General features: G+C 44.4%; 1 protein-coding gene across 2 annotated transcripts in view; it reads left to right on the top strand.

The window, feature by feature from the left end:
* SH3RF2 (SH3 domain containing ring finger 2) overlaps nucleotides 1-17136 on the top strand; it is a 143757-nt gene extending 126621 nt beyond the window's left edge. The window contains exon 11 of one of the 2 annotated variants that reach the window (XM_032627944.1): nucleotides 13317-17136. The gene's annotated coding sequence lies outside the window, so the exon portion shown is untranslated. Of the gene's footprint in view, nucleotides 1-11895; nucleotides 11933-13316 lie in introns of those variants that run through there. The other variant, XM_032627946.1, reaches the window with a different exon arrangement.
* The last annotated feature ends 1919 nt before the right edge of the window (nucleotides 17137-19055 follow it).

The following is a 19055-nucleotide window of genomic DNA, read 5'->3' as shown; positions in this document are numbered from 1 at the left end:
ATTTCCCCAAGAAAACAAAGCATGATTAGAAACAACTTGGTAAGGGGTTTGAGTTTAGATATACATTCTGCTTGCATTGCAACAGTCTTTACTTTCACTGATTTCTTCTATTTGGGGCAGACTAGCTGTTTCACCAAGGTGCAGAATAAGGCAACAATGTCACTGAGAAGACGCCCATCCACTGCTGGGTTGGGGGTGCCTTCTAGAGGAAAGTTTCTATAAAAAGGGACTGGACAAATAAGGTTGGAGAGGAAAAGTGGGTAAGAAGGAGGAGAAAGGGAGAGTGAAGAAAATATGGAGGAGAGAGTGGGGAGGTGATGAGAGTGAGAGAGAAAGAGGATTAGGGGAAGTGTCAGGGAAGAAGATAAAAGAGTAGGAGAGCAGCCTTGACATTCTTGACAGGTGGGGAAAGAAGGATGGAGTCTGCAAAAGTAGGTGACCCCACTAAGATGGGGCTGAAGTGAGTGGGACCAGCCAGGCAAAGCCTTGTAAACGGGGGTAAAAGAGCACCCCAGAGAGTGGAGGCAATGCTGTAAGACAAATCATTAATTCTCATTTAACTTAATTGTTGTGATTTAACATTTATTGCATGCCCATCAATGTGGGCACTTTAGTGCATAAATGCCACTTGCTACTAAGCCTGAATGTCATTTAAAAAAACAAAAGGCTGGGCTTCCCTGGCAGCACAGTGGTTGAGAGTCCGCCTGCCGATGCGGGGGACACCGGTTCGTGCCCCAGTCTGGGAGGATCCCACATGCCGCAGAGCGGCTGGGCCCGCGAGCCATGGCCACTGAGCCTGTGCGTCCGGAGCCTGTGCTCCGCAGCGGGAGAGGCCACAGCAGTGAGAGGCCCGCGTACCACAAAAAAAAAAAAAAAAAAAAGGCAGGTCTAATTAGACCTTCTCCCTGGACAGTTCTTGAAGATCCTGGGATTAAAAACATCCATATTTTATGTACCAACCACACACTTGGCAAACTAAATTGTCAAGACTTTTCCAGGCCTCAATAAAACAAAAACCAAACCATAATCCTGCCAAGGAATACTGCACCTGTGTCAGACCTTTGGGGTTGGTAGAGCCAATGTGGTCACATGCTCTGGTGTTTCTGTGTGATAGTGACCCATGTCTATTCCACAAAAATTGTCAGGCCCAACTGCATGACTCAATGAGCTGAATATAGTAATCCAGATGGAGAAATGGGGAAAAGTCATAAAGACAGGCAGGCATTGTACGATTTGTCAAAATATGAGTACTTACACCTCGTATTTACCCCAAAAAGCACTCTCGGTGAGTTAATGAGTTTAGCAATCTACACCCAGAGTGGCAGATACACGGCATGCCCAGCCAACCAAACATTTAGTTTGTGCCTCAGTAGCAATGGAGTCAGTTAATTTTTAACTGTTGTGGCTGAAAATCAGGTTGTTTGGGCGTAGTGAAGATACAATCCATACCCTCCAAATGAAACAGAATATTCTTCCCATTGTCCACGATCTCTATAGAGTAACCTCTCTGAGAAATGTAAACAACGCCAGAGGCTGGCCATCCCCATTCCATCCAGCCTTCTTCCCCCATGCCCCGCATCAGACCCACTCCCTCCCAAACCAAATCCCATCTCTGCGGAGTCATATGAGGATTTGAAAGGGGCAGTACAAGTTGAACTCACTGGGCACTGCCCATCATTTATTCTACCACCATGTTTCAGATATTCCTATGAGCTGGGTACTGCAATGAAAACAAGAGATACATCCTCTCCTATAACGTCTACCATAACCTTATAAGGCAAGTACAATTGTCCCCATTATAGAGCCAAGGAAACTGAGGCTTGAAGGGTAACCACAGACAGTGACAGAGCGAGTTTGATAGCTGCCCTCACCCTATCTAACTTCAGAGCCTAACTTGGGACTACGCTACATGAACCAAGAGACCATCCTTGATGTCAGGCCACTGACTTCAAACTGCAAGGAGGTGGCATAATGCAGTGGTTACAATTGCAGGCTCTGCTGCACAAAGACTGGGTCCAAATCTTCATTTACCACACGCTAGCTATGTGATGCTGGGCAAGTTACTTAACCTGTCTGAGCCTTGTCTTCTTAAATAGGAACAATAATGGTGCCAACCTCACTGGGCTATTGTGAGGGTTAACTGAGATAATAAAGTGACTGGAACCATGCTGGCACATAGTGAACACCTGATAAATGTTAGCCTTGAATGTTTTTAAGGAAGCAGACCATCGAAATTCCAGGTGAAAAAGCCAAAAACAAGGGCCTGTCCAGGGATGTGGTGCTAAAAGGAGACCAGGTAGCCTAGTCATGGAGGTCACAACGCAGTCTTGAGTCCTGAAGGACAAGAAAGAGTCAGGCAGACAAAGGGGTGGGTGCCCAAGCAGGGAAAGCAGCATTTGGCAATGGGTTTAAACGTAGCAATCAGGCCAAGTTCTCTTGTACCTAAGTACAGAGGAATCTACTCCTTTGTGGAACATTCCCGGGATCCCAATTGGATCCCTAGCACCTCTCGTCTGAAGCCACATATTCCATCCTGTGAGAGCTCCATCCCCTCAGCTAAGACTCAGAGTCCCTAGAAGAGGTGCCCCTTCACCCCGTGATCAGACCTGACACCTCAGTGCTAGGAAAGCTGTGGAGGGCAGGCTCTGCCTGGGGGCGGGGGCAGAGAGCAGGGGGAGCATCTGAGAGGTGAAGGAGGGGCGCAACCAGCTGAGGACAGACTCTGAGGGCCACACCTAAGGAAATGGTGGAGTCACACTTGACTTGAGCGGCATCAAGGGCCTCACTTAAAACTTGTCTCCTTCCCTTATCGCGCGGTACCAGCTGCACCTCCTCCACCCTTCCCCCTCCCACAGACAGAGCTTTTGTAGCAGGAAGAGTTTAAAACGATGCCCTACCTGTGACTTGGTGAGATGCAGAGCTGACTCACCGACTTCCAACTTCCCTTGACAATTCAGAAGGTCCATCCACGCCAGGCCTGCGCTCCCGACTGGCAGCCATCTGATGGGGCTGCAATTGCCGTGAAACGGACATGCGCTCTTCAATTTGCCACGCAGCCCCAATAGCCTGCTTCACTCACTCACACGACCTGCACCTGAACTGGGCGTGTTCCCCTAGAGACCGCGTGCTTGACTTCATCTCCCAGAGGCATCATAAACCCCTTGAAAGTTACAGCTGGATCCCCAGGCATCCACTGATCCAGGCACACAGGTTTCAGGAGCATAGCAGGCCAAGCCAGGGCCCTACAGGGTGTCGTTCAGTAGTTTTGAGGTGGGGACTAAGCCTCTGTGCTTTCAACAAGCTCCCCAAGTGATTCTGAGGCACATGAAGTATGAGAATCAAATTCACCTTTCTCATGTGGTATAGCAGAGCTGACATTTGGATCTGACATTCAGCAGGAGTATGACCTCACTGGTGGTTAATATCTTAAAATCGTCCTGTACTGATAGGTGAATAGATGCTCTGAGCTCCCCAAGACCTCTCCCCCCTCCCACACCCTGGCCCTTTCTCCATGTCGTCCTCCCCATCGCTCTCCCATCCAACAGCTAAAAAGCTAAGGCCAGCTGCAGCTGAGACCTCCAGCAATAAAGCCCTTCTTCATGCTGATTGGCTGGTGCCTATGCCATACTGATTACTAAATATCTTGACTGTTACCCTATTATAGAGAATAAGGCCCAGAGGTTGAGAGCACTGCTGTCAAACCTGACACTCTTCCCAACCCCCATCCTGGCCACTGTTCATCCCTCGACAAGCACCTTCATCAGGCCCCTAGCTTAGGAAAGGAGCTGACTTGGAGGATGAGCATTTCCATGCCTATTCACATACCTTTTTCAGCTAAGAGTTTCATAGGCATAAGTAATGCACTTCAGCTTCCCAGCTCCTCTGGCATCATGTTGGCAGGTGTGGAAGCACATAATTTGCTTCAATAAGATAAGCAGGCCTCCGTCTTGATCCTCTCCCCAGTCCCTATCCACACGGGCAACCCCACAGCCTCTGACTCTCTTCCCAGGAAGTGAGAAGCTGAAGCAGGTAGAATAACGAGGGCCTCTCAAGCCTCTCCAGCTGGGAGCAAGTACTTAACAAGCTGGGCTTTCCTGGGGCAGCAGCTGCTGTCACTGATGCTTCTCTTACTTAGTCTTGAGAGTAAAGACTCCAGTTCCCCCTTGGGCTAAGTGAAAGGAGTGTTAGCACTTACAGAAACCTCTTAGGTGAGCCTGAAAGGCAGTCACCTAGGGGAATGTGTTTGGCAGGCAAGACTAAGCCAGAGGAATTAACTCCAGAGAGCCCTGCAGCAGGTTGGTGTCCCTGAGGATAAATCTCACAAGGACGTTTTTCTTGAAATAGAGCAATGTTAAATGATGATCAAAGCCAACTGCTGCTGGCCAGGCCATAGTATTGTGTCCTAGACCAGAGCAGAAACAAAATGTTCCCGGGAAGCCCTTCTGCCTATTGACCTATACTTTGACAAATGGAATGCAGCAGAGGTGGGATCCAAGATGATGGGATGGAGGAGCATTAGATTCACCCATCCAACCATCCATCCATCCATCCATCCATTCATTCAACAACAGTTCATTCATCACGTACTCTGGACCAGGCTCTATGAGAGGCAACAGAAATAAAGTAGTTACCAGGATAGATAAAAATACATATGGCCCTCACAGAATGTTGTTTCTTATTACTTTTTTTCTGGATTTGGGGCTCCTTTCTGCTTTTCTCACCTTTTATAATTAAATGTTCTATAGAAATATATAGGATAATAAAACCAATAACTATATACCCACCACCTAGCTTTTTAAAAAATAATTGAAACCTGCTGTGTGCTTCTCCCAGTCCCATTCCTTCCTTCCCCACCTCCCCACTTCCTTCACAACCACTATCCTGAATTCCATGCTTATCACTCCCTGTAAATTTCCCAATCATGTACCATATGGAACTCTGAGTGCAGCTCACAGAGGTACTCAGTAAGCACTAGTCAAAGCAAATATTGCAACCTGGGGCCATAGATACCCTGCCTGAATATTTGAACTCCCATCTGGCTTCTGTCACTGGGACTCTAAAGCTTTGATTCATTGCTGGGAATTGAGATTTTGATGCACCAGCATGTCTGGTTTTGAGAAGTTTAAGTTTAAAGGGGTTTTTACAAGAGTTCTTCCAAGTACAGCTGTTTTAGGAGACCTTGTTGCTCCTGAGTAGAGAAAATATGGGTTGTGGCTGTGCCTGCATTGTTTGAATACAGGGTTTTCTACCTAGCTCTCCTCTGGGTGTTGTCTGGAGCCTCTGGGTAGCCAACTGCAAAAACCAGAGTAGCTCCTCAACTTCTGAAACTAAAACAGATCTTGCTGCTGCTGCCACCAAATTCTTATAAGAACCTCGTGAAGAGTGCAGAGAAAAGTTATTTTTGTCCCCAGACTACAGATCAAAAAACTGAGACTCCGGATATTTCAATGCCTTGATTAAGGTCACATAATTAGTTTGAGATGGAAGGGAGACTACTGATTCTTCATCCAGCAATAACTGTCACCATTTACTGAGCATCTACTGTGTACCAAGCACTGTACATGCATTATGCCATCCAATCCTACCCAACCCTATGAATGCAGGTACTGCTATTATTCCATTTTAGGGATTAGAATTATGACTCACAGGTCAAATGACCTGTCCAAGGCAACAAGAACTAGAACCCAGGACTCTAAATCCAAACCTTAATCTTAAATCACCACATCCCTCTTCTTCAATAGCAACTGTAAGCACATAACATGGTTGAGGTTGGAGAGGTTGCACAAATGTGTGTGTGCTGCTGAGACCACAGGGGTGAGGATGGAGACAGGGGTGGGGGAATGGTTTAACTCAGGGGGTCAAGCCCTCCCAGAGAATAAGTGTTGGGTTGGCCAAAAAATTCGTTCAGGTTCTTCCATAACATCTTAACAAAAAAACCAAACAAACTCTTTAGCCAACCCATACAACGGTCTTATCATCCAAGAAGTAGGGATGGGAAAGAAGGTGACTGAGAGTGTTCTGTACAGAGAAATCCAAAAAGCAAATCTACGCCTGCTGCAAGGGCGGCCAGACACAGCCCAGCAACTTGTAAAAGAACCAAAGCTTGCAATGTGGTTCTGGATCATTGACATCAAAACACAATGATTATTTTGCATTCCTTAGATCTCTCCCTCTTCTTGAGTTTACTTCCAGTTTTGCCTGTCCTCACTCTAAAGGATACAGAGTCCAGAAGAAGGGGAACATGATTTCCAAAATGACCCCCACTTTCATCTTCTCTGTGGGAACAAGAGGACTCAGAGAGCTGACACCTTCCAGTGTTCCATGCTAGTATTTTTCCGAAGTTCAAAGGCAATTGCTTTCGGGGGTGGGGGTGGTGTAAATACACACCCACAGATGCAAGCTAATTATGCAGATAGGGTCACTGCTGGATGGACAAGAGCTGCAGCCTGGTAAGGACTAAAAGGATGCCAGCCAAGACCCAGGGAGAAAGACAAAATGCATTCGCAAAGGCCATTTTGTGTATCCTTGGTGAACGCTGTTAGAATCAATGCTAGCGTGACCGACCGACTTGATGAAGGCCACTTGCAATGTCAGAGTTTGACGGCTGTCAGTCGCACGTGTCCTAGAGGCCAGAGCCATCCTAATGTCCTTCCCATGAAAACAACTCCCTGGACCATCTGAGAGGATTGTGAGAACTATTTGCAGTCAGGAGACTCTCACAAATAAGCAAAAGCAAACGTGAATCAAAACACAAGGAGACAGCAAAAACGCCTGGGGGACCATAGAGGAATTCAAACAAATATCACCTTCAAAGGGTTGTACCTGGATCCCTACGCCTCCCCCACCCAGTTCCTTGGGAGATGTTTTCCATCTCTGTCTAGGAGAGAGCTGGAGGACCGCACTGCCTGAGGTCTGCCTGAGGAGAACATGTCAGTCACAGCTCGAGAGAGATGGCACCAGTTTCCATGACAAAGGACAGAGCAGTAAGACAGCCGGAAGGCACCATACTGTTTGGAATGGAAGGCTAATTTTAGATATCAAAACCACATTTCCAAATATTCCATCCTGCACATTCTATTTATAAACTGAATTCTTTTTTAAGCTTACAGTCTTTGTAGATTTGGCAAATTTGATAGCTTGGACCTTCTTCATGGAGACCTCCAGTAAAGGACTAAATTTTAACACATCAGTCAACAAGGATTTGGGGGTAGCTATTCTAGCTGTATTCCCAATCCACTAGAACTTTACAAGATATGGAGAAACAATATAATAGCTAGGGTGACGGGTTTTGGAACCAAATCATCTGGGGTTTGGTCCCAGCTTGTCACTTACCAGTTAGGTTTCCTTTGGCAAATGACTGAAGCAACTTGAGAAAGTTACACCACCTCCCTAAACCTGCTTTCTCATCTGTAAAATGGGAATCAGAACCTCCACCTCATAGGGTTCTCAGCAGGATTAAATGAGATCATGCTTGTACAGCTCTGATGGTGATACGGGGTACATCAAAGTGTTCAATAAATGGTAGCTATTACCCATAAGTGGGAATGGAGGCACAATTCAAAAACAGAGTACGAGAAAGAGCTAGGCTCAGAAGCAAGAGCAGGGAGTAATGAACGAGTGTTTCAGCTGTCAGGAGAGCTCCACTGAGGCGAAACAGATTCTGAAAGATGGCAGCATGGAGAAATGAAGAGGAAACCACCTGGGCTCTGGAATCACATATCCCTGGGCTCAAATCCTGGCCCCACCACTTCTTGGCTGTCTGACCTTGGACCAAGTTAACTAACCTCTCTGAGACTTTCTTTACTCATCTGAGGAGTGAAAACAATAATCAACACTTTACAGAGTCATTGGGAAGATTAAGTAAGGCCAGTTGCTGGCGTGCAGAAGGGACCCTAGCAGTGAATTCTGCAGTCATGACAAAGGCAGGTGATCAGGAGAAATGCTAAAATAAGAACAGAATCTTCTTACTACCATTCATTACACGTCTACTAAATGCCAGGGACTGAGCTAACCCCTTAGAGGGTCATTTACAGGGTGGTTAAAAGCACAGTGAGTCAGGTGACCGGGATTCAAATCCAGGCTCTGCGTTTCCTCCCTGTGTGATCACGGGGAAGTCATTTAAACTTCCCAAACTTTAGTCCCCTTGCTTGTAAAATGCAGGCTCTAACTGTGCTCTCCTTGAGTGGTTTGGTGGGGACTAAAAGAGATAATGGGCATGAGGTCATTAGCACAGTGCCCAGCTCTTAGAAAATGCTCTGTGACGTTAGCTATCATGACTGTTTACATGCCTTTTCTCATTTAACATTCACAACAATCCCATGAGTTGGGTGTTATTGTCCCCTATTTATGGATCAAACAGATCTGAGGCTCTGAGGATAAATCACTTGTCTAAGGTCACAGAAAGGAAGCAGTGGGGCTGGCTCTGTAAGACTAGAAATCTCAGCTTCTTTGTTCTCTTCACTTTTCAGATCAGCTGGTCAGTGGCACCAGGGTTGAGGAAATATGACAGTTATTTTTAAATGTATCTCATGCCATAACCCTCATCAGTCTTTTGTCTTCTGGTTGTCCCTATCACCTCACCTCCTCATCTGTCGAAGGTTTGAGGTTTAAGGTCATCTGTGACCCCGAATGCAGCCGGTGGGCACCTTGGTGCTGCCCCTCTGGGGACTCACTTGCAGCTTCACAAGGTTGACAAGGTTTATGAAATGTCCATTCTGATTTGCAAATAGGTCTGACATGGACACGCTTCCAGCTGGCTGGTGATTTCGATAACAACCGCTCCTCCTCGGTGCTAATTAACAGAAATTAAATGTCCCTGGCACACTTTGTAATTCAGAAAATGCATGTGCTGATTAGTTAATCCCCAGCTGGACACACCATTATGACCAAGGGGCTCCAGGCCAAAGTCCTAGCTCTCACTCCATCTCCATTTAAAGTCACAGAATGTTTTCTTCCTGGGTAGAAATCAGTGTCACCTCATTCATTTATTCATTCATTTTCATTCAACAAATACTGATTGAGCATCTATGTGTGTGAGGTTTTGTCCCATACAGTTGGGATACAGCAGTGAACAAAGCAAGTAATGTTCCTGCCTTCATGAACGGGAGTAAATGGTAAACCATTAAACACACAGGATTGTTTCTATATGACAGGAAACAAAGAGGTGGGACGGAGAATGGCTGGGGGGGTATGCACTACATTGGGTAGGGTGGCCAGGAAAGGATTCTCCAAGGAGGTGAGATTTCAACTGAGATTTGAAGACTGAGAAGGAATCGGACATGCAGCATAGTGAGATAAAGAGGAACAAGCTCAAAGTGTCAAGGAAATTCACTCATTTATCAAACATTTTTGATCATACATTCAATATGTGTTGAATGAACAATTGGAGAATAAATGAATCCTCTTTCTTGCCAAGAAGGACCTTCACAGGAAAGATGAATTTATGGGCGATGCCACAAGCTTAGAGGCAAGTTACTTCCATTTTCTCCAGCCCTGTTTCACCTCTCAAACAAGGGACTTGGCTCAGGCACTAGCATTCCAGGACTGCAGGATCTTAAGTACTCACCTTCCAAAGGGACTGGCCCTCACAGCTCTTTAAAGCCATGATTCTGCAGCAAGCAAAAAGCAATGTCATTTTTCTAAGCAGTCAAAATGGTTGTTTCGAATTATGTAGACAAGGCATAAAACGTCATCTGCTTTGTTATCATTAGGATATATGTATTGAATTCCCACGCCCACTTACTCATTCCAAGAATATTATTATTAGTTGCGAGTCTCCCTCTCCCCTTCCCTCCCTCCCTCCCTCCTCCTCCCCACCCCCCCCCCATCTCCTTCACTCTCTTCCGCTCACCTTTCTCTGGCCTAGCAGTGGAGATCCCAGGCTATAGAATCAGAACACCCATTGTATCTCAAGTGTGACTCACTGTGTGACTCTGAGCAAGTCACTTCACCTCTCTGAGTCTCAATTTTCTCATCTGTATAATAGGAAGAATAATAGAGGCTCTCTCCTGACAATCATATAAAGTAAATACTGAGCTATTGTTATCCTCATTTTGTGGATTAGGATGTAAAATTTTAAGAACTCTATTCAGGTTTTTAAGGCCAAAGAGACTCCAGTAATGAGTGTGACCATGAGCCAGTTTAATGATCTGTATCCACCACCTGTAGGGTTTTCCATTCTTTGAGATAATCAAGAACCAGGAACATAATAAATAGCCTTGAAGAGGTCTCTTAATTTATAGTAATACTTTTGAGCCAACAATGATAGACAGACCCCCTGCCTTGTGCCAGACACTTTTATGTGCTTTACTTATATTGACTGATTTTAAAATCTCACTACAACCATACAAAGTAAATACTATTACTATGCCCATTTTACAGGTAAAGAAACTAAGAGCTAGAGAGATTAAATAGTTTCCATGGGGTCATACAGTTGGGACTTGGTGGAGCTTGGGAATAAACCCAGGCAATCGGACCCCAGTGGATGCTGCTAGCTGCTTGCCACCTCATTTAAGATGAGACACAAAAGCTTTCCTGCAGACATCAGGGTTTTCTACTTCAAGCAGACCTGTCCCCTGAGTGCTCAATAAGCAAAGCATTATTACCTGCCTAATCCTAAAACCCCTGGCCTGTAGACACAGGACTGATAAGAGCTGCTACCCAGTACTGTACAACGCCAGCCATAGGTAAATTCACCCCTCCTGCCACTGACGGGATTTTTGAGTGTCCATTAAAATGTCAGTGGATCTTAGAGTTGAAGTTCTTTCTACATCATTTAGCACAACCTGGAAGATCAGATTCATGTGGCAGCTGGCCTTCCCTTGGCAGTTACTTCCTTATTACTTCCCTGTCCCTGCACTCACCCTCAGAAATGCTACATCACAACAAAGGTAGTTAAAGAGCTAACAAACCGCCACTACTCCCTTGAGATCCAGAAGCAGTTGTCTCAAATCACCTTGCCTCCAGTCTCGGAGGGATATGCCCCCAGCTGCTGATGCCAGGCCTGATGTGCAGATCAAAGCAGCCATTTCCAGGCCCCCTGTGATAGCAACGGGTTGACCCATCTCCAGAGGCAGGTGCCCAGCATCAGTGCCGGTACCCACTTAGGCACAGGGAGGAGAAGCAGACTATGTCTAACACAGGTGTCTTCCCTTTTTAGGGATAAAAGTTGTGAATAGCAGGCTGAAACTCCTGCCCATGTTTGGGGGTGTACGATGGAGACAGCATAACTACAAATCCTGTGTAACTTATCGTCATGATGGGACGCAGAATGCGTCCTCATAATCACAGGCTTTCTATTCATTCCTGCTTCTCGCGTTGAATAGGAAGCAGCCACCTGGAGCCTCCAATGGCTCTTACTTGCTTGCTGTTATTCTGAGTGGAGCACGTAAGTCCTGTCTTGCATCGGCAGGCCCTGAGAGCACAGAGAAGCTCAGTTGTTAGCCCAGATGTGGCTGCCTGCTTGAAAGCTCAGGCTCCTTCTGTATACTTAGTCTCTGTAGCCACAATTCATGCTTCTGCCTTTGGAGAGTGGGTTTTGATCAGACTCCCAAAACCGATACTTCCCATAAACTTTGCTTGCAAGATCCAGCTGTCCTGTGCCACCCCGCAAAGAATGAACCTGTCTGTGATCATCACTAAAATTTCCCCAAAGACAAAACTGGCCTGTTAAATCAGCAGGAGTCGTTGGATAGAAAAGGACTCAGGCTCCAAATGAAAGATATTGGGCAGGAGATAGAAAACTCCCTCTCCTACTTATTTCCTGTTTTACTGGGTTTTCATGGGAATTCACTTGTGGACAAACTCCGAGCCTGGGTCTTTTAGAAAGCAAATCTTTTTAAATGTTATTGGACCAATTTCCCGTCATCCTTTTAGCTTTCTCCTGTCCCCCTTCAGCATGGTCAGTTGGGACTTCATTTGCACTCAGAAGGGCCAAGAGCCAAGCACTGGCAGCAAGGTCACAGAGAGCAGCCAGCTCCTGTGATGCCCATCCAAACCGCCTGCCCTCACCTGGACAAGAGGCAGCTGGAAGTGTTGGCTGCACTTCCTTCCGAGCATCCTCAGCCTCGGGAAGAGAAGAGGCACCAGGGGCTAGGCAGGAAGGGGAGGACATTGGCTACACGTGTGGGGATGACAGGAATGCAGGTTGGGTTTGGATATCAAAAATAAAATATTTGAGGCTTTGGAGAAATTCTGGGGGCTCGTGAATTTTAACTTTATGTTTTAAATAATTTCAGACTTTTAGAAATGTTGCTAAAATAGTACAAGGAATTCCTGTATACCCTTCAGGACTAGGTTCCCTAGATATTAACATTTTACTATGTTTGTTTTGATCCTCTCTTTTATATATGTAGGTACATATGTATTAATTATTAAATTAAAATTTAATATAAATTATATATATAATTTTTCTGAACTGTTTGGAAGTAAGCTAAAAATCAAGTCCCCTAAACATTTCAGTGTGTATTTCCTAAAAACAAGGGTGTTACATAATCACAATGCAATTACCAAAATCAGGAAATTAACACTGATATAGCACTATTAACTACAGATCTTATCCAATTGTCCCATTCTTTTCCTTTACAGAGAAAACAGATTTTGATGTCTTGTCTAGGATCCCATCTAGGACCACATATTGTATTTGTCATATCTCTTTAGTTTCTTTTAATCTGGAACAGTTCCTCAAGATTCATTGTCTTCCATGATCATGGCATTTCAAAGAATATAGGCCATTTATTTTATAGAATGTCTCTCAATTAGGCTTTGTCTGACATTTCTTAATCAATAGATTCAGATTATTCATTTTTGGCAGTAATGGATGATAATCCTTACAAATAATCAAATAGGAATCCCTGAGTCCATACTATATAAAGAAATGAGGGAGAAGGAAAAGCTCTTCCTTACAGTACAGGGCCAACTAAAAATTGTAGAAGGAATGATGGAATTTTTTAAAATCCCAGTTTGACAACCACTGCAGTAACAATTGGTTCGAGCAAAAGTCATCAATGGATTAAAACTAGTGTATCAGAGTATCTCCTCAAAAGATAATTATTAATCACAAATGGGAAAATAACAATTTTATAGTGAAGAAAGCTGGTAGACAACCACCTTAACCAAAAGATCAAAGTTAGCAATTCCAGTAATGGGGAAGTAGATAGTGTGTACCTCCTGATATGACGAACGGAGGACACGACATCTCTTTTGTGAAATGAAAAGACAAATTCCTGCCCAAAAGACTTAAGAATTTTAAAGAACTACAGTTCTAACCAGGCTGCATTCACACACAATAGATTCTAAAATCCTTTTCACCTTCACAGACCCGACCTTGGAAATCTTCCCAGGAGGAGCTAGCAATAACCGGTTACTGAAGAGAGCAAATCGTCTGCTTGAATGGAAACCGCTCGGTACAGAGCTGTGGACCATGTGATACTCCTTGGACATCAGGGATGGTACAGGAATACCAGTAGGCTGGCCTCCAAGACAGCAGGGTAATAGGAGAAAAAGCAAATGTGTCTTCCCACAGTATCAATGGGTGGCGGGCCAGGTTGGAGAAAAGCACGTGAGTCATGTGCCGCTACACGTTACACCAGACTCCTGGCCCTTCTGTTATTCTGTTCTGCTGTCAAAGCCAAACGTTGTCTTGCCAATTTCTCACACCTTGGCACCTAACTGACAAATGAAAAGACCGAACATCAAATGCCTCCCAACACTGTGTCTGGCCTATTGCTCCAGCTCAGATTTAGAGCAGTACAGGGGATGGCATAATATTCTCCTCTCAGATGTTCAAGCCAGAGGGGCTAGTGCTTCTTCACAATGTCCCCAGCCTTCACTCCCTCCCCTGACTGTGCATCCTGCATCACACCACCACATCCACATTCTTTTCCATTCCAATTCCGTTCTGTCTTTCCACCCTGATACTTTCTGATCCAGAGGGTTCTTGTTAGAATATACCAATCAAGGAAATAAGGACTTAGTACATAAATAATCTCAGACAAGAAACATGCATGATGTTATAAGGGAGATGCCACAGACTGCAGTGCTATTTCAAGTCTAAAGATATAAAAATCAGTTATAACCATGCAGGCTTTTTTCTTCAGAAATAAGTCATCTTAAAAGAGTCAAAAGAAGATATTCTACCCCTATTTTTTCAAAAAGACTATAATTTAAAATATAAATTTTAAATTATCTGGGCTGGGCTTCCCTGGTGGCGCAGTGGTTGAGAGTCCACCTGCCAATGCAGGGGACACGGGTGTGTGCCCCGGTCCGGGAAGATCCCACATGTGGTGGAGTGGCTGTGCCCGTGAGCCATGGCCGCTGAGCCTGCGCGTCCGGAGCCTGTGCTCCGCAACGGGAGAGGCCACAACAGTGAGAGGCCCGCGTACCGCAATAAATAAATAAATAAATTATCTGTGCTAATCTGAAAGATTGTACAGATAAACAAAACGCACAAATACCCCCAGACTCTTTGAGCCATGTGTTTTCATCTTCTCCCCCATCTTAAGACATCAATAAGAGTTTCATCTCTAAAAGCACATGCCACCTTGATTATCAAAGACAATGACATGAATGCAGCATGATTTGGATATGTATTGACAGATGGTTTTGAAGTTCAGTATCATAATTTTGCACTGAAGCATCCCCAGTCTTTCATCCAGTCCTGCTGGTAAGGAGCCAAGCCAAACCATGAGCTGAGTAAGGACTGTATTTTGTGGTTACAGAAATGTTTTCCTCTGTGTGAAGCTGTCACTTGCAGGGCTCAAACTGGCACCTGTGTCTTAATGGGATGACTAACTTGATGGACTTCTTAATCATAGCCTTCTCTTGGTTAACCCCAGGGGAAGGTGATAATAGGCAACAAGAAGCCCCACAGCATTGGCTTTATCTGCCAAGACGTGAGTGAGAAGCAAGAGGTATGATGAGACCACAGAAAGGCCAATGCAGTGACAACATCTCCTTCTTACATGTGGTCCATGATGGTACTGCCAATTGTCGGTCATCCCTTTTCTCTGAACTACTGTGACTAAATGTTGGTTCCATTTCCTCTGGGATGAATTTGGGTTTGGCTGGCTCCTCAGAAGCAATGAATAGAGACATGCTGCCTTCAGATTCTGGCATCTACTTGTTACAGTCATGAGGCCTTACAACCCACCTATAGATAGGTTTCAAAGACTTCACTAGCCAGGGCAAAGTCATAGAGTGTCAGAGTTGGAAGGAATTTTAGTTTTATAGGTGATATACAGAAAGGTTAAGTATAGGCAAGCTGTCCACACAAAAGCAAGTTGTATAAGCTGGGTGGGGATGGGGGAACAATACAACTTTTAACGCCCAGAAACCATTAGACCACATTGGCTAATTATAGCTTTGTCCCCAAGGCCCTCTCGCTCAGACTTTCTTCTTCTTAGACTGGCTTCCCCCCCTCACATTTAGAATAACAGGAAACCACCACTCCTAATTTTTACATTTGCTGTTTTTTCTTCTCTGGGAACTTTCCATGTCTTATAGTTTCATGGAGGGTTTTATGAAGATTTTGATTTCCTTTGAAACTGCTTAGCCAAATAAACAAAATATTTTTTTTCTAAAGCACAAAATGAAGACTATGATTTGTTCCCACCCAAACTCAGAAGCAGAAGAAAAGCTCCCCCATTTGCTAAAGTTTTCATCTCCAGACTGTGAGCTCCAGCACATATATTCCAAATTGTCGTGGGTCAAAAAGTGCTGGAGGTGTTGGGAATGCAGCCAAGGATGAAGTAGAATGATTAGAATGAGGTCAGCCCAGAAATGCACCGGAGAATAGTCTGCTAACCATGAAGTCTGAGTTTCATCTTCTGGAATTGTTGCTTCTTATTACTGCATGCTGGGTCAGGGGGAGAGGGTGTTGTTTAGGGGGAAAAAGGAGGAAAGAGAAAATGAAAGAGGAGAAAACTTCACTCTTCCATGGAAATATCAGCAGAAAATCTATAGACTCTTGTGTCTCTGCTTCTTTTTTCAGTACAATGTTTTTAATAGACCAAAAGACAATCTTTATGATGTAATAGGTATGTGAATAATGTTTATAAAAAGGGTATATATAACATGTTAGTCATTATCAACTATTGTACAAATAAACCTTAGATATGTAAAATATATAAACACATAAAAATTATTTTATAAGGCAGTGGACACTTTTCGTATCTTCGTTCCAAAAAATAGAGAGTTCCAGGGCTGGCATCTTATTCTTCATTAGTATACTGCACTGTAAAGCCAAAAGGTTTGGTGGGGTTTCATTTGTTTGCTTCCTGGTTTTGTAATTTATAATAATCTGAATGGATTACTTTGAAATGTCTGTTGCATATGTGTTGGTATTGTTTGCCCACACGGAGTCATCAGAGATCCGTCCCACATTTTGCATCCTGGAAAATCAAAAGGAACTTTCTAGTGAGAAGAAAAACACAGAGAAGCCTCCACTGTTGGGTAACTCAAAATTGTACCTCTGACAGCTTCTTGTAAGTCTGAGGAAATGGGAAGTTTAAGATCAAATGTGTTGTCTCTCACTTAAGCACTGGGCGTTGGATAACTTTTCTGCTGGGAAGCAAGTACATATTTTTGTTAAGTTCTTTCTTCATGGACTTGACGTGTTCTAGGGGAAACTAGAAGTCATGGCCCTGAGCCACCTTTCTTCAGGACTACTCTCCACCATCCTGTTTTCAAAGAACCATCCACATATTAATTCTCTGATGTTCCGTGATTCATTGGCAAACTCAATGCTTTCAGAGCCCAGAGTTTTATTTGTTTGGGTTTGTGGCTCTAAAGAAGTGTTAAGTTTGCTCTACCACCGAGACTGATCAGAAGAAGCAAAGGGGAAAAGGGAGCTCCCTTGCTGGAGAGGTTCACTTGCACCTCTGACCACCTCTGACCACAGCCAAGAGAAGCACTGGGCCAGTAGCCGGTGTGTGAAATGCCATCTACTCTTCACACAGTGAGGGGTCATCGTGTGAGAGTGGAGAGGTCACCCAAGTCTCTTTTGCCAAAAATGCATATTGTTCCCAGCTGTAAGCTTGTGAAGCACAATATGTGTTTTTGCATGAAACAATAAAAGAGGTTTATTTTCACTTAATAGACCCGTCCCTCAGGCCTGGTGTTTTCAGTAGCTGGCTTGGAGCAGGGAGTACTTTATCATGTATTAAACGTCAACATTGCGCATTTTATTGTTCCCAAAGAGCTTTGGCCCCTGGCAGCTGCCCTGGACATCCAAAAGGAGGGCTGAGAGGAGTCCTTCGTCAGACAGGAATGGCTTAGTTTCAGTGGGGATGGCTGAGCGCAGGGGTGAGTGACACTTCCCCTCAACACTCACCAGGCTGAGTTCACCTCCCTAGAGCAAACTCCGGTTTGTGCAACCACGAGGGCCCAAGAAGGCCTCTTAGCCAGAAACTTTCTCTGCTTACTTAGTGCAGGAGTTAGTAGCACAGCCTCAATAGCCTGACTGCCTGTCACTTACCAGCTGTGTGGCCTTGGGCAAGTTACTTAACCTCTCTGTGACTCAGGTTCTTGTCTGGAAAATGGAGCTGTAATACCTCCTTCCTGAGGGATGTTAAGGATGAAATGTCTTAAAACAAGTAGAGTGCTTTGAACAGTGCCTGGCAATACAAGCACTCAATACAATTCATGTTTTACCACCTTCATAATGCTTGCTCTATCCACCAACCAATTATATTATTATTTACCTAATGTTCTTCTTTTAATTAACTCAATTTTAACCTAAAACTTGATAGAAAACTTTATATCCCAACTGTAAATGGAAAATTATATCATTTGCAGCAAATATAAGGTAACAGTAAATAGTAATAATAGCTGATATTTACCAAGTCCTTGCTCCTTCCCAGCCATTGTGCTAAGTGTCTTGACTTGTTAAAATACTCACAACCCTATGAGGACAGTACTGTCATTTTACAGAGGAGGAAACTGAGGTACTAACAGATTAGCAAATTTTCCTGTAGTTACACAATTAGTAAATGAAGGAGGAAGTTCAGCTTCAGACCCCAAGCTCCTCAGCATTGCTCTGTGCTGCCATGTTAACAAGAACAAAAGTATTCTATTCCCATGGTAGATAGTTGGTGAACTAGCTTCCTAGGGCTGCTGTGGTAACAAAGTACCACAAACTGGGTGGCTTAAAACAACAGAAACTTATTCTCTCACAGTTCTGTAGGTCAGAAGTCCAAAGTCAAGATGCTGGCAGGGTAGTGCTCCCTCCAAAACCTCTAGGAGAGGATCTTCCCTTGTCTCTTGCAGCTTCAGGTAGCCCTGGCATTCCTTGGTTTGTGGCAGCATCACCCCAATCTCTGCCCCCATCTTCACATGGCTGTCTTCCCTCTGTGTGTCTACCTCTGTGTCTCTTCTCCTCTTCTTGTAAGGACAGCAGTCATGTTGGATTAGGGCCCACCCTAATGACTTCACCTTAATTACATCTGCAAGACTATTTCCAAATAAGGTCACATTCACATACATGAGGAATTAGGATTTCAGTAGTTCTTTTGTGGGAAGGGGTTGGGGGGGCATAGTTCAACCTGTAACAGTGGCCCACCTATGGCTTTGAATTTGGGGCTGAAAATTTACAAATGCTGGAGAGCTGTTCATGATCAGCAACAAGCTGAGACTTTCTCCTTTATGCCAGTCAGGACTGAAGGAGTCAGGACAAGGGAAGGACAATGTTCCTGCATTACAGTGATATTTAGGGCCCAGTCCAGGTGCTAACTGATTCACTTTGCTGTACACCTGAAACTAACCCAACATTGTAAATCAACTATAATCCAATAAAAGTTTTTAAAAATAATAAAAAAATAAAATAAACCGTCTTCTGCCCCATCATTGGTACTTTGGGAAAAGAGGCTTAGCTTAGCCATATAATAGTTCTTCCAGCTTCCCAGACATCTCTTGTGAAAAGGGGAAGATGGGGGAAAATGCAGCCTTCCAAAACTCCAGGCAGGGTGATGGAGGGTAAAAAACTCACCTCTCGAATCTGCCTAATATGGCTGGGCTGGGATAGCAAATTCAGACAAATAACAGAGTCTTCATCGGGGGTA

This window comes from Phocoena sinus, chromosome 3, assembly GCF_008692025.1.
Source record: "Phocoena sinus isolate mPhoSin1 chromosome 3, mPhoSin1.pri, whole genome shotgun sequence".
Classification (NCBI taxonomy): Eukaryota; Metazoa; Chordata; class Mammalia; order Artiodactyla; family Phocoenidae; genus Phocoena; species Phocoena sinus.
The sequence above is the reverse complement of the archived record's forward strand: the minus strand, read 5'-3'. Positions and strand labels throughout refer to the sequence as shown.